This window comes from Schistocerca gregaria, chromosome 8 (genome assembly GCF_023897955.1).
Source record: "Schistocerca gregaria isolate iqSchGreg1 chromosome 8, iqSchGreg1.2, whole genome shotgun sequence".
Lineage (NCBI taxonomy): Eukaryota > Metazoa > Arthropoda > Insecta > Orthoptera > Acrididae > Schistocerca > Schistocerca gregaria.
The window spans coordinates 321,609,800-321,625,597 of record NC_064927.1 but is presented as its reverse complement, the minus strand read 5'-3'; the positions used below and the strand labels follow the sequence as shown (position 1 = coordinate 321,625,597).

The window sequence follows — 15,798 nt, the reverse complement described above, 5'->3', positions numbered from 1 at the left end:
ATGTGATGAGTGTTGTCATCAGCATATAGCACTGCATCATGTGGTGCAACTGCAGGTAAATCATTTATATAAAGAATGAAAAGAAAAGGTCCAAGAACAGATCCTTGAGGTACGCCGTTTACAACTGGGGAGACGTTCTGACATTTGATTATTTACCTTAACTAACTGTTTTCTAGTGTCCAAGTATGATTGCATTAGGCGTAGAGCATTCTCTCTCACTCGGCAGTGGTAGAGTTGTTTTATGAGAATATTGTGGAGACCATATCAAAAGATTTCCTGAGCTCCAAAGTGTTGTGCAGATAATATCTTTATTTTCAAAATAGGTATACAGTTTTGCTACCATACACTCAACTGTTTTGACTGTAGAAAGGCTGGATCTGAAACCAAACCATACTGTGAGGAGGTGAGCATACCATTATGTTCAAAATATTGACTCATCTGTTTATGCCTGCAGTATTCTATTATTTTTGATATTATAGTTACAAGTGGTATTGGTCGATAGTTATCTCACGATGTTATATCTCCTTTCTTATGTACTGGTTTAACTACAGATATTTTTAAACATTCTGGATAATTAACTTCATTTAAAATTTTGTTGGTTATTTTAGTCAGTGCCATTACAGTTTGATTTCTGATATATTTAATAACATAAATTGAGAGACCATAGTAATCGTCTGGTCTAGAATTACTGAGGTTAGCTACTGATTCATTGACCATCTTCTCAGTTACAAAAGTCCAGTGAAAGCTGTCTGTCTACCTACTGTTCATTTCTGGCAGCAGTGCCTCTACCTTACTCAAATCCTCCGTTATGCTGTTATCAGATCGAGGTCTGACAAAATGCGCATTTAGAATATCGGGTGGAATTGGTGTCTGGTATACTTTATCATCACAGTTAGTTTCTGTTTTAATAATTTACCATGCAGCTTTGCATTTATTTACTGAGTTCAGTATATATGTATCATTTGTTTTGCACTTAGCTGCCTTGATTTCAGACCTGTAAATCTTTTTCACTTTCTTGTACATTTCCTTGTCAGCGTTATTGTGCTTGGACCTATCATGATAGAGTAGCAGTATGATTCTTATTCTACTTACATATGGGGTGTACCAGCATTTTAGATTTTGTGGTTTGCTGTAACGATGTTGCTTTGACAGAAAAGTAGAGGAGTGGAGAAAAGACTGTGTTTGCATTGGTAGAATAGAAAGCTGTATAGTGCTGGAATGGGAGCAGAGAAGAGGTTATGTGGTTGAAGGACAGGGATTACGTTTGACACCAGGGGGTTACGGGAATGAAGATGTTAGCTTTGTGATCTGGATGAAGGGTGAGGATACCCTATCCACCTTCCTCCAGAACCTCCAACACCTACTCCTCCATTTGCTTCACCTGGTCCTCCTCAACCCAACAAGCCACCTTTCATGAAGTTGACCTCCACCTCAGAGATGCTACGTCAGTGCCGCTGCAGATATTAAACCTGCCAACCATCAGCAATACCTTCATTTTGACATTGCCACTCATTCTGTACCTACAAGTCCTTTCCATACAGTCTAGCCACACATGGACATGGCTTTTAAAGTGATGAGCAGCCCTCTCGAAATATACCGAAGGTCTCACGGCGGCCTTCACATACCAAATTATGGTCACAACCAGGCACAGGAACCGATCTCCTGTGCCTTATTTCTCCAGTCACCTGCCACCTCCCAAAGCCTCATTGTCTGGTCACATAAGATCACCTCTTCGTGACTCAGTACTACCCAGGACTGGAGCAGCTGAATTACAATCTCCTCCAGGATTTCAACTACCCCTTGCTGTGCCCTGAAATGAGGAATATCCTGCTCACTATCCTCCCACCACTCTCACAGTGTTATTCTGCCACCCTCCATACTTACCCAATATCTTTATCCATCCCTACTCCAGCCCTGCTTCTAACTCCTTTCCCTCTGGCTCATATCCCGGTAATAGACCTAGATGCAAGACCTGTCCCATACATCCTCGCACCATCACCTACTCCAGTCCTGTCGCAAGCATCACCTATGCCATTAAAAGGTGGGACAACCTGTGAAAGAAGTCATGTGATCTAGCTGCAACTATTGTGCTGTGTTCTACATGGGCTTGACAACCAACAAGCTGTCTGTCTTCATGAATGCCCACTGACAAATTATGGCCAGGGGACAACTGTATCATCCAGTTGCTTAGCATTCTGCCCAACACAATGTGCTTGCCTTAGGTTACTGCTTTACAGCCTGCACCATACAGATCCTCCCCTCCCTCCTCCTCTCCCCACCTCCCCCCTCTGCAGCCGCCACTTCACCTAGCTACCCATAGACATGCGAAAAAATGACCAGTTACAAATGATAGCGGTATTTTAGTTGTGAATAACTGGTATGTGTTGGTATTTTTTTTTTGTTCACTATTACAACAGGTATTTTTTATTTATTACTAGCAGCAAAGCAGAAACAAAAAAATCAGTTAGCCATAGCAGCAGTGCTAAAACTTCCCATTTTTAAGTAAACTTTTTTTAAAAAAGGATTAAGTTTTATTTGTTAAATTTGTATTGGTTATAAACATTTTGTTATTATACAAAATGGGAAATGGGAAAACTAATCAGTACTCTTTTAATAACAGTGCCTATAGAAATGTGCAACACACGCATTTCATAAGAATTGGTTCAGCATTGGTGAGACAATAATATCCTTGTTGCTGTGTGTCGTGGCTTAATGTATGCATGTACATGCAGTGTGCAAGATTTGGCCCCAACTGCTCTATAAGATAGCTTCCCACTATCACCAGCAGACATCCATTGTATTACAGAGGCACCAACATTAGTCTGGAAATGTTTTCATGAATTTATTTAGCAATGAAGTACGAGGCTTCAATTGCTTTAAAAGTTTGTGAATTTGTCTGCCATCTCTATGAAATAATGAAAGAGGGAGGAAGTTACGACAACATTAATAAATTAAAAATGTAACAACAATTCATTCATAGTTTACAATAAAAATAGAAAGTAGCTGATCTACTGCCTGTGTCTACGTAATATGCCTTCACCTCCTTGTAGCCATTGGAAACGGATACATTAACATGAAAAACAGAGTTCCGCAACATCAGATTTCACCTTTTAGCACCGACTATTTGTAATGCCCAGTTAGTGACATGATTGCAACAAGAATTTTGAGCAGAGTTTAAGAAAAAAGAATCAGTAAGAGAATACTGGTGATCTTTTTGTAATATTTTACCAGTTTTCACTTCTCAAGATAAGCAGCGAACGGCTAATGGATTAAGTTTTCTTTTATTTGCTACTTGATTTAATGTTTTGATTTTATTTGTTTTGAAACCAAGAGAACCAATTTTTTTCAATTTTTGTTAAATTTCTACATTTATTGCAGAAATTAATAGGAATAAAAAACCAAAAAACAGTTATTTCAGAAACTGGTAATTTTGAGCAATTTTAACAGTCAAGTTAAACAAGCATGAATAAAAAACCAATATAACTGAACTGATGGTTTAAGTTATAACTGCCATCCCTAGCTGCCTTAGCCTGTCCCCACTACATCTCTGTATGCTTCTACAAGCAGCACTGTACCAGCCCCATTCTTGGCTGCCATATCCGGTCCCAACTAGTCCCCATATGCTCCCACAAGCAGCGCTTTACCATGCACCATGCCTACTCTGCTATTCCTCCCCTCCCTGCCCAACCTCCTCCTTACTCCCACCACCCAGATTGCTTCTGCATTCATACACCTTTGCTCAGTGGGCAGAGTTATAGGTCATGTGTGTATGAATTGTGCATGCTTGAATGTGTGCATGTTATCTAATTTAGAACGACTTTTGGGTGGAAATCTTACATGTTTAGCAGCATTTTTGTTGTACCTGTCTGTGAGTCAGCATCTCCTCTACATGATGAGTAGTAGTCTAACATTTTCATAATACTGTCATTATTCCATCTTGGATTTTCCATTGTTTAATAACTACGCTGATAATAGTAGCATTAGTAATTGTAGTAGTCATTTGTTCATTCACAGATAATTTTACAGTGAGATAGGATTTGTCGGTTTAACTCAAGGAGGAGGGGAGGGGGGGAGAAGGATATGTATATATCAAAATTATCTGCCTGTGTTACTAAGTGGTCAGCGTGTCTCACAGCCGTGCAGAAGACTCAGGTTTGATTCCTGGTAATGCTAGGAATATTCGCTTGGTGATAGGACGACACTGGGATGTACTCAGCCTCATGATTCCAATTTAGGAGCTGTTTGGGTGAGAAGTAACAGCTCCAAGGTTTGGGAAATTGACAACAGATGGGCTACTGCATGTGGATGATGCTGTTGGTAGGGGATTTCATGGTGGGTAGTCGATACTGAATAGCCTGTCAGAAACAATACTTAGACCTGGTATATGCAGTTGAATGAATCTATAAGGTTATGTTCAGCCAGGGTAGAGCACATGGCCAATTCATTATGCACATTAGTTAACTTTTAATTTTCACAATCAGTATACTGTTTTTGATGTGGTATGTGTTTTGTCACTTTAATATTATATTGTTTGGTTAGAAAACTGACTTTATCTGCGGAAAAGACCATTCTTGAATACAGAACTTTCTCTGACAGCATAGGAAACAGTTGGCAGCAAAATTAGCTGGGAGTTATTTAAATTAACGTGTCTTATTACTGTTCTTACAAGGAGGTATATGTAAGCTTGTCTGGAAATATACATTGTGACAATGTTATCTAATATGTGAAAGTAATTACAGTGCTAGTAAATCACCTGAAATACGATTAACCATTGGTAGTGAAGGATGTTATGAAAACAGCAGAAATGGCAAGTAACTGAAATATTTGTACCACACTCTGAACTATACAGAAAATAAATTAACATTCAGTGTTCAATGTTTGTTGGTACAAATCCCAACATGCAAAGTTATAAGATACTGAAGTTAGTAAGAATTCAGTCGCAAGAGTTAATTCCTTGCCGCTGAACATAAAAAAAAAGTGAATAGAAAACTTATCAGAGCTTTGTGCAGATTTAAAATGAACAATAAGAATAGGTAAATTTTTATTTTCTAGTAAAATGCATGTTTCATTTCTACCTGCAGGTGAATGCCAGCGATGGTCGCAGCCTCCCAGGTCTGGCCTCGGCCAGCAAGCCTGGGGACACTCTGGAGTCTATTCTTAAGGTACATTTGCTCTACAAATACAAATTTAAATATTTTTTCTGATAATCTGAATGATCTTTCAGGAGAAACATAGGATTACAAAGATTTATAAAACTTTGGGGAAAAAAATTGTCTTTGTGTAGAACTCTGTTGTTAAAGTTTAAAGGACTGATTTTTGTATCAAATCACATAGTTATTTACATCATCTGTTCACTGTCTTCCAGGAATGCCGAAGAACAAGATAGAGAAATTAGTGCATGTACAGAGGCAAGTTTGGCCCATTTCCACAGTGCAGGAAAATGGGAAAACTGAAATAAACATGATGTTTTAATTTAATGAATGTGTTAGTAATAAATATTTGATGATTTTAGTTCTTGCAGATGTGATAACTATAAAAAGTATTAATAAAATGTCAAATGTTTTCTGAATTAATTTGTCTAAAAGTAAGAAATAAAATATATTATAAAAACATTTGATTTGCCTTTGACTGATACTCAAAATTATGTACGACACATGAGCTGCAACTTGACAGTGCACGTTTGCTTTCCTGATACTTCACGGATTCACTATAGAAAACTTTTTGGGACTCATAAATTGTTGCCACTTTTTTCACCTTCAAGCAGAGACTATAGATATATATCAAGTCCACACCACTGAACAATGCACAGTCTCAATAATCCACCAGACAATATTGTAAAAGGGAAGTTGGTACTCACCATAAAGTGGAGATGCTGAGTTGCAGATAGGCACAACAAAAAGACTGTTACAAATAAGCTCTTGGCCAGTAAGGGCTTAGTCAAAAATAGACAACAGACACAAACGCGCGCGCACGCGATCACACACACGTGCACGCGCTCACGCTCGCGCGCACACGCACACACGCTCACACACGCACACGCACACACGCACACGCACACACACACACGCGCGCACACGCACGCACACGCACATACACACACACACACACACACACACACACACACACACACACACACACACACATATGCACACACACACACACACACACACACACACACACACACACACACACACACACACAAATGCACACACTGCAGTCTCTGACAACTGAAGCCACACCGTGAGCAGCAGCAGCAGCAGAAGCAGTACATGATGAGAGTGCTGACCGTGTGGGAGTAAGGAAGAGACTGGGGTGGGAAGGAGGACAGATAGCAGGGTTGGGATGGTAGATGGTGAAGTGCTACTGGGGAGGGCACAGGGACAGGGTGGAGAGAGGGTAGGGCAGTTATGTGCAGTCAGGAGGTTAGGCAGAGGGCAGGGGAGAGATGGGGAAGGGAAGAGGGGTAGCGGAAAAGGAGAGAAGGAAAGAGACAGGGTGCGATGGTGGTGGAATGAGGGTTGTGTAGTGCTGGAATGGAAACAGGGAAGAGGCTGGATGGGTGAGGACAATGATTAATGACTTTTCCTCACCCACCCATTCCCGTCCCTGTTCCCATTCCAGCATTAGACAGCCCTCATTCCACCATTGCACCTAGTCTTTCCACTTCTCTCCTTTTCCAGTGCCCCCCCCCGCCCCCCCCCCCCCCCCCCCGTCCATCTCACCACTTCACTGTCTCACTGTCTGCCACCCCTACCCTAGTATCCCTCCCTCTTCCCGCCCCACGCTCCTCCTTACTACTACCCAATCGCCACCCCCCATCATCCACTGGTGCTGCTGCTCGCAGTGTAGCTTCAGTTGCCAGAGACAGCAGTCACGTGTATGTGAGTTGCATTTGCACGAGAGTGTGAGTGTGCCTGCTGTCTTGTTTTGAGGAAGGCCTTACTAGCTGAAAGCTTGTTTGTAATAGTTTTTTTTCCACTGTAGCAACTTCCCTTTCGTAATATTGTTGCATCCCATCCTGGATTTTCCATTGTTTGATTTAATCCACCAGACAGATATTCTTTAGGACTCTTTAAAATTCTAAGATACTGAATTAAACAGTGAACTTTAAATTCTCAATCAGCACATCATGTGTACATAATTTTGAACAACGTCCACAGGCATGACAGTTTTGTCTCTAATGTATTTTATTTCTTGGTTTTAGACAAATCATTTCATAGAACATTTGACCCATTTTTTATTTTCAAGTTTTGACACCTCATATGCTTTCCTAGAATCTTCAGTTCTCGTAACATCCTAAATTTAGTGCTTGAGTAGAAGGAAGCCTTTTTGACAGTTAAATATCACAGAAATGTAACTTATTATGTCCAAAATAGTTAGGCCTTAGGGAGATGACCTTTTTGACATTCCATTTGCAAAGCTAGCAGCAGGTGTCTTTGAAATATTTCAATTTTTCCTCAAGTCACTAATTAAGTTTTCCTTAATTATCTTATTTCTTTCAAGCAATTAAACCTTTCTTCTTTTTTTCCTTTTTGCAAAACTGAACCTTATACTGATCAGTTGGTGCCCTATTTGTCCATTTCCCACTCTTTGTCTGGTTATGAAAACTCAGTTAACATCCATTGCATAATTTATAAAGACTCTTGTTTTCATTCCATTCAAACATGCCCAAAAATTATCAGTGCTGATATCAACAAGTGATGCTTGGAGTCTGTCGTATAAAAATATCTGTGAAGAATAGCATGGCAAAAGGTTACATTTTTATAGGAACATAAATAGTTTGTGTATAGCTCAAATGAAAAGCTCCGTCTGATATGCATAGAATTAGTAACTGGCTATTGTTTTATGAATGTGGTCAGTATCAGAATAGTCTTCTAGAATTTTTTGAGTAATTATTCATATCTGGATCCACATCTGTACTCTGTGACTCACCTTATGATAATGGTGGAGGGTATTTCTGATACAATTCTCATTTCTCCCCATTTCTCCTATTCCATTGACAAATAGTGCATGAGAATTAAAAATGTTGGAAGGTCTCTATACAAGCTCTAATTTCTCTCATTTTCTTGATGTGGTGATGTTCAGACATGAAGGTGGGAGATGTATTATGTAGCCCAGCTATTAATGGAATTTGCACTCTCAGTATTTCTACAGTAAAACTTGCTATGAGTGCAGAAAGCCTCTCTAGTAATTTCTGTCATTGGAGTTGGTGACTGTATTCAAAACACTTGTAATTACTTAACAATCCTGTGATGAAGTGTGCCACTCATCATTGGATATTCAGTATTGTTTTTGTTAATTCAGCCTGACAGAGTTCCAGACTGATGAGCAGTTGGTAAGAATGGCTCAGAAGTGTGTTTTTAAGCCACTTCTCTTATGGATTAATTAAATTTCCTTAAATGTTGTTGGAAAATTTTTGTGGAAATATTTTTGGACTGAAGGAGACAAATCACTGAAAATCAGGAGAATTAAGCTGTTGGAAAAAAAACCTTTGCTGTCTTTCAGAGCTATCCTTTAGCAACCTAGAATAAAGTGGGGAGGGACCGAGGGTGCGTGGTTAGCAGCTTGAAGTGAGGCAGTTGGTTTGTCAGGAGTATGGGAAAGAGAGGTGGCATGTATATGGGCTGGCACAATTGTAACAGCACACAGGGACATGTGGACATCAGTTGGGAGGGGGTGATAGGACAGAGGAAGGAGAAAGAGATGTGGGGACAGTTGGTTGCCAAAGATTGAGGCCAGGGTCATTACGGCAGTGGAGGACAAGTTGTAAGGATAACTCCTATCTGCATAGTTCAGAGAAGCTGACAGTGAAGGGAAGGACACAGATGGCTTGGTTTGTGAGGCAGCCATTGACAATGACCAAGTTGTGCTCATCTGCATGTTGTGCCACCAGGTGTTCAGCTTTGTTCATGGTGACAGTTTGGCAGTTGTCATTCATCCTGATGGATAGCTGATTGGTAGTAATACCAACATAAAAAGCTGTGTATTGTTTACAGCAGAGTTGGTGTCTGACATGGGTACTTTCACTGGTGGCCTGGCCTCTTTTTGGGTAGGATAAGCATGTGACTGGACTGAAGTAGGAGTGATTGGGCAGCTCTTGCACCTTGCTCTGCCACAGGGGTGTGATATGGGAATGGCACAGTGATGAATGAGAATGTTGTATATTTGGAGGGGTGAGAAGGATCTTGGGTAGGCTGTCCCTCATTTCAGGGCAGGATGAGAGGTAATCAAAGCCCTGGCCATGACAAAGGATATGGTTCAGTTGTTCCAGTCCAGGGTGCTCATTTGTAGCTGATTCTGGGAAGTTTGGGGGTGTGTGAGGAAATATGTTTGTGAACTAGGTGTGGAGGGTATTGCTTTTCTGTGAAGGCCTTTGTAAAACCTAAAGCATATTGGACAAGGGAGTTCTTGTTACTGCAAATACATCATCCACGGATGCTTACAGTGTGGTGTGGAATGGATGGTAGCTGTAGAAAAGGAGGTACAGTTGGTGTTTAGAAGTTTTAATGTGGACAGAGGTGTGGATGGAGCCATCAGGGAGGTGGAGGTCCAGAAAAGTGACATGTTGGGTAGAGGAGGACTAGGTGAAGTGGATGGGGGAAAGTTGCTGAGGTTGTGAAGGAAAATGCATAGGGTGTCTTGACCCTGAGTCCAGATCACGATATCATCTATGTACTTGTTCCAGACCAGGGATTGGGAGTTTCGGGAGCTAGGGAGGTTTGTTATAGATGGCACATAAACAGGTTGATATAGGAGTGTGCCCATGGCTGTGATGTGGATTTGCTTGTACACCTTCCCTTCAAAGCAATAAGAGTTGTGGATCATGATATAGTTGGTAAGGTGTATCCAGAATAAGGTGAAGTGGATGGGAGAAAAGGTGTTGAGGGCCTACAGTGACCCTGCCCCCTCCTACTTACCCACCCCCATGTCAGCTTCCAGGAATTTCTTGCCTCCAACTTTGCCTCACCATCTTTCCTCAGGTTCCTGTCTCAGAACTCTAGCCTTTTGGCAGAAGAAAAGACAGCCCTAAACAACCTGAAAACAGATCCATACCTAATTATCCTCCCTGCGGGGCTCCACTGCCATGATGATTTGCAGTGGCTATCTGATGGAAGACCTCCACCAACTGTCTGATTTCTCCACCTACAAGTTCTGCCTGAGTGATCCTATCCTGGAGGTCCAACATAACCTCCAATCCCTACTGAAATCCATAGGCCCTTACCAAAGCCTCTCACAGGGTGTATACGCCCTGGAACAATTTTCATCTGGAAGAAATCTGGGTAAAAAAGCAGGAAATTTTTAGAATTCCAGGAATTTTTCATTGTTTTAGTTTTCAGTGAAATTTTTGCAGTTTTGACTAGTAAGAACTGCTTTTGATGTGTGTTTCTGCTGGGCCTTGTTTCAATGAGTGTGACATACCAAATGTTTACATTGCTAACAGGTTGTGGAAAAATATTGCGAATGGTTGTTTGAGAATGCTTATTTTCAAAGTAAATTTCTTTTTACACTAGATGAATTATGTTATGTGTGAGAATATGCAATGAATGTCTTAAACCATGGAGCAGTAGACTGTCATTAAAACTTAATATTCAGGACCAGCCACTTAGAAAAAAAATTTCAGGCCCAAAAGACCAGCCCTTTATGCCATTACTTAAAATTTTACTGGCTTACTGGTGTTTGATATATCTTAAAGAGACTTAACATTCTGAACTAGGCACTTAGAAAAAATTTTGGGCCCAAACGACCAGCCATTTATGCCATTAGTTAAAATTTTACTGGCACATTTGTGTTTCATATATATCTTAAAGGGTAACACGTGCTACTAAAAGACCATGTTTCAAGGTTAACATGTCTTACTTGTTTTAGTTCTTTCATAGAGTACAATTTATGGAACCCCTGCGGGTTCGGGGGTACGAATAGGCCCGCGGTATTCCTGCCTGTCGTAAGAGGCGACTAAAAGGAGTCTTCAAAGTTTCGGCCTTATGTGATGGTCCCCACTTGGGTTTGACCTGCCATTTTCAAAATTTCCATTGTTAGTGCGTGCCATTTGGGGAAGGACGCCTTATGTGGTGTGTTTTTCTATTGGTCCATCGTGCACCTCCATCTTGCATACTATCTATTGTCGTGTGGAGGGATTTACACCCCATGTCTTCTGGGTTGCCTCCTCATCTTGTGCGCAATCCCCTTCTTAGCGCCCACAGCAACTGTGGACCCTTTCAACACCTAAAATCCAGCACGGTAGCCAGTCCGTTGTGGTGGGGTCGTCATGTACCCTCTTGGTGGTAGCCCCCTGACTACGCAGGGATCGCACTACAGATGCCAGAGCTGTTACCTCCCCATGCATGCCAAGGAGTATGTGCCCATCTTGTCTGGGGCACGGGGACTCCGGGCAATGGGATATCGGCCAGGTACCCGTTGCTTTGGCTGGGTGGCGCCCTTGGGGAGAGCCCTCGTTCGGAGTAGGTGGCATCTGGGCGGATGTGGCGCAATGAAGCGCAATAAATCTCACCAAGCTGGTGGTCGCACTGCCACCAGCGTCTCTAAGCGAGGCAAAATTGAATTCGATGCTGCACAATATGATCCTCAGTCGTTCCCCTCGTTGGCTGCGCCATGGGAGGGACGCAGATCTAGTGCCAAGCAGGAGCCTTATGTACCACAATACCTTGTCTGCAGCAGGACTGATGGTGACTCCTTTCTTTCGACAAAGCCTATGTTTTTTGTGGAACACCTGGAGGATAAGTTTGGGGAAGTGGCTGGTATGTCTAAAATGAGGAATGGGTCCATCCTCCTCAAGACGTCCTCCCAGCCCAGTCACGGGCGTTGCTCTTGTGTGATAAGCTGGGAGACGTCCCTGTTACCGTCACTCCCCACAGTAGCTTAAATATGGTCCAGGGGATTATTTACCATCGCGACCTCTTGTTACAGTCCGATGACGAGCTGAGAGCTGACTTGGAACGACGTGGTGTGCATTTTGTCCGTCGTGTGCACAGAGGACCCAAGACCAACAGGGTGGCCACCGGTGCCTTTATCTTGGCCTTCGAGGGTGCTGTATTGCCTGAGAAGGTCATGGTAATGGTTTATCGTTGTGACGTCAAGCCATACGTCCCTCCCCCGATGCGGTGCTTCCAGTGCTGGAAGTTTGGGCATATGTCCTCCCGTTGCCCATCCAGCGCCACATGTCGAGATTGCGGACGCCCCTCTCATCCCGATTCTCCATGTGCGCCTCCGCCTGTCTGTGTCAACTGTGGGGAACACCACTCTCCATGCTCGCCGGACTGCCCCGTTCTTCATAAGGAGCGGAAGATTATGGAATTTAAGACCCTGGACCGGCTTACTTATCGCGAGGCAAAACTGAAATTTGAAAGGTTGCATCCTGTCCCTCTTCAAACTTCTTATGCTGCAGCTACGTTATCGTCGCCCTCGCGGGCGGCAGTTGTCGCCTCCTCTGTGCCACCTTCAGTTGGCCCTCGGGGTCGTCCATCTCTGTCTGCCTCCCTCGTGTCTGGGGGCAAGCCTTCCTCTGTTGCCCCCTTAGCAGTTGGGGGCAAACCCCCTTCTGTCACTCCCCCCGCACATGCTTCAGGAGTGACATCTGCTCCAAAACCAGGGGGCTCGATCCCTCCCCCTCCCCCTCCCCCTTCTCTGCCGGCGTCGTCTCCGCTGGCGTCGTCTCTGCCGGCTCCTCTCTCGCGGAAGGGGTCCCTCGGGGCCCTCCCTTCTTCCGTTTCTTCTGCTACCCCGCCGGATGTCAGCCAGTGGCTGAAGGTTCATCCACCTGCTGGTCGTAGGGCTTCTGCGTCGTCGTCAGCCTCCGACGCTCCTTCAGAGAAACTCTCCCAGCCCTCTAAGCCAAAGGACAGACGCGAGAAGAAGGACCGGAACATGTCCAAGAAGAAGGACGCTCCGGCAGTTTCAGTACCGCCTGCTGTCAATAGCTCTGGCTCTGGGGATGCGGTGGAGATCCTCGCCTCTGCCGCGGATCTCGCCCTCACGGAACCCTCGGGGACCTCTCCTATGGACACAGCTGACTCTCGCTCAGTGGCGGCCGTTGACTCTGCGGCGCCGTCTGCCTCTTAGTCGCCTTCACGCCCTCCCAGTCCCTTCCTGCTTCCATTCTCCAGTGGAATTGCGGCGGTTATTTCCGCCACCTGCCTGAGCTCCGGATGCTTCTGAGTGTTTCCCCTGTTCTGTGCATTGCTCTTCAGGAAACTTGGTTTCCAGCAATGCGGACCCCTGCCCTTCGCGGTTATCGGGGATACTATAAGAACCGCGCTGACTGTCAACGAGCTTCAGGTGGAGTTTGCCTCTTTGTTCACCACTCTGTCTGTAGCTCACCAGTACCCCTTCTGACGTCTTTAGAGGCAGTCGCTGTCAGGATTGAGCTCTCGCCGGCTATTACTGTTTGCTCTGTTTACGTTCCTCCGTATGGGCAACTCCCCCGACATGTCTTGGCTGCGCTGCTGGCTCAACTCCCGCCGCCATTGCTGCTTCTGGGCGATTTCAATGCCCACAACCCTCTATGGCGTGGGACTGTCTCCGATGACCACGGTCGCGCTGTGGAGCATGTGTTGGCTCAGCTCGACCTTAGCCTCTTGAACACCGGTGCTCCCACGCATTTCAGTGTGGCCCATGGCTCGTTCTCGGCCATCGATCTCTCTCTTTGCAGCCCCGGACTTGTCCCATCCCTTCACTGGAGAGTGCATCCTGATCTGTGTGGTAGTGACCATTTTCCCATCTATTTGTCACTGCCCCAGTGTCATTCTTCTGGGCGCCTGCCCCGCTGGGCTCTCAACAGGGCTGACTGGCCGGCTTTTACTTCCGCTGCCACCATTGCTTCTCTCCCACAGGGTGACATTGACGAGGTGGTCCGTGTCTTGACCTCGTCAATTATTTCTGCGGCCGAGACTGCCATCCCTCGCTCTTCTGGACTCCCTCGGAGGAAGTCTGTCCCCTGGTGGTCGCCGGAGATTGCTGAGGCTATTCGCGACCGTAGGCGGGCTCTCCAGCGTCATAAGCGGCACCCGTCTCTGGAGACCCTCATCGCCTTTAAGAAGCTCCGTGCCTTGGCCCGTCGTCTTATTGCACGGCGTAAGCAGGAATGCTGGGAGAGGTACATTTCATCCTTGGGCTCCCGTGTCTCCCCGTCGCTCGTGTGGTCCCGCATCCGGCGGATTTATGGATACCAGACCCCTATGGGTGTCCCTGGAATCTCCCTGGACGGCGCTGTCTGCACGGACGCTGCCACCATTGCTGACCACCTTGCCACGCACTTTGCTACGAGCTCTGCGACTGCAACTTACCCTCCTGCCTTTCGCTCTCTAAAGGAGCGCGCCGAGCGGACGCCGTTATCGTTCCACACACGTCGTTCTGAAAAATACAATGCTCCTTTCAGCGAGAGGGAATTCCTCGCTGCCCTCGCCAATTGCCCTGATACAGCGCCAGGACCGGACTGCCTCCACGCGCAGGTGCTGAAGCATCTCTCCAGGGACTGCCAGAGACACATCCTTACCATCTTTAACCGCACTTGGAGAGAGGGCGTGTTCCCGTCGCAATGGCGAGAGGGTGTTATCGTTCCCATCTTGAAGCCCGGTGCGGACCCTCTGGCGGTGGACGGCTATCGTCCCATTACACTAAACAACGTTTTGTGCAAATAGCTCGAACGTATGGTGGGGCGGCGTTTGTGTTGGGTCCTTGAGTCGTGCGGTCTCCTCGCTCCATCCCAGGGTGGCTTCCGTCAGGGCCGATCTACTGCGGACAATTTGGTGCGGCTGGAATCTGCTATCCGTACGGCCTTTTCCCGCCGTCAGCATCTCGTTGCTGTATTTTTTGATCTGCGGAAGGCATATGACACAACATGGAGGCATCACATCCTTGCTACGTTGCGCGAGTGGGGTCTTCGTGGTCAGCTCCCAGCTTTTCTTCAAAACTTTTTATTGCGCCGCTCTTTCCGGGTGCAAGTCGGTGCCGCCTCTAGTTCATCTTATATACAGGAAAATGGGGTCCCGCAGGGCTCGGTGTTGAGCGTTTCCTTATTTCTAGTGGCCATTAATGGTCTGGCTGCAGCCGTGGGGTCGTCGGTGTCTCCTTCTTTGTATGCCGACGACTTCTGCATCTCATTTAGCTCAACGACTACGGGAGTCGCCGAACGCAGGCTGCAAGCAGCCGTTCGCAAGGCGGCCTCATGGGCTCTGACTCATGGATTTCAGTTCTCTGCGGCCAAGACTCGAGTTATGCACTTCTGCAGGCGTCGGACGGTCCACCCTCATCCAGAACTTTACCTCGACGGTCAACTACTTGAAGTGGTGGACACTAGCCGCTTCTTAGGACTCGTCTTTGATGCCCGGCTCACGTGCGTTCCTCATATTACTCAGCTGAAGCAAAAGTGCTGGCAGCACCTCAACGCCCTCCGCTGCCTGAGCCATGCGTCTTGGGGTGCAGATCGCAGCACGCTGTTGCGATTGTACAGAGCCCTTGTGCAGTCCAGGCTTGATTATGGGAGCCTGGCCTATGGGTCTGCATCGCCCTCAGTGTTGACGTTGTTGGACCCCATACACCACTGTGGGGTTCGGCTTGCAACTGGCGCTTTCCGTACGAGCCCTGTGGATAGTCTGCTGGTGGAGGCCGGGGTTCCCCCGCTGCGGATTCGCCGCCACCGACTGCTCGCCGACTATGCTGTCCACGTGCATTGCTCACCGGGCCATCCCAATCATCGCCTGCTTTTCCCTGCCAGGGTTCTCCCTCTGCCCGACCGGCGACCTAGGTCTGGGCTTTCCATTGCTGTCCGCGTCCAGTCCCTGC

The 15,798-nt window shown here is 45.7% G+C and overlaps 1 protein-coding gene across 9 annotated transcripts in view; it reads left to right on the top strand.

Moving 5' to 3' along the window:
- The window catches only part of LOC126284265 (RIMS-binding protein 2-like), a 1,431,128-nt gene that overhangs the window by 400,491 nt on the left and 1,014,839 nt on the right, over window positions 1–15,798 (top strand). For all 9 annotated transcript variants that reach the window (XM_049983077.1, XM_049983076.1, XM_049983073.1 and 6 more), the window contains exon 4: window positions 5,082–5,162. The gene's annotated coding sequence lies outside the window, so the exon portion shown is untranslated. The remainder of the gene's footprint in view (window positions 1–5,081; window positions 5,163–15,798) is intronic.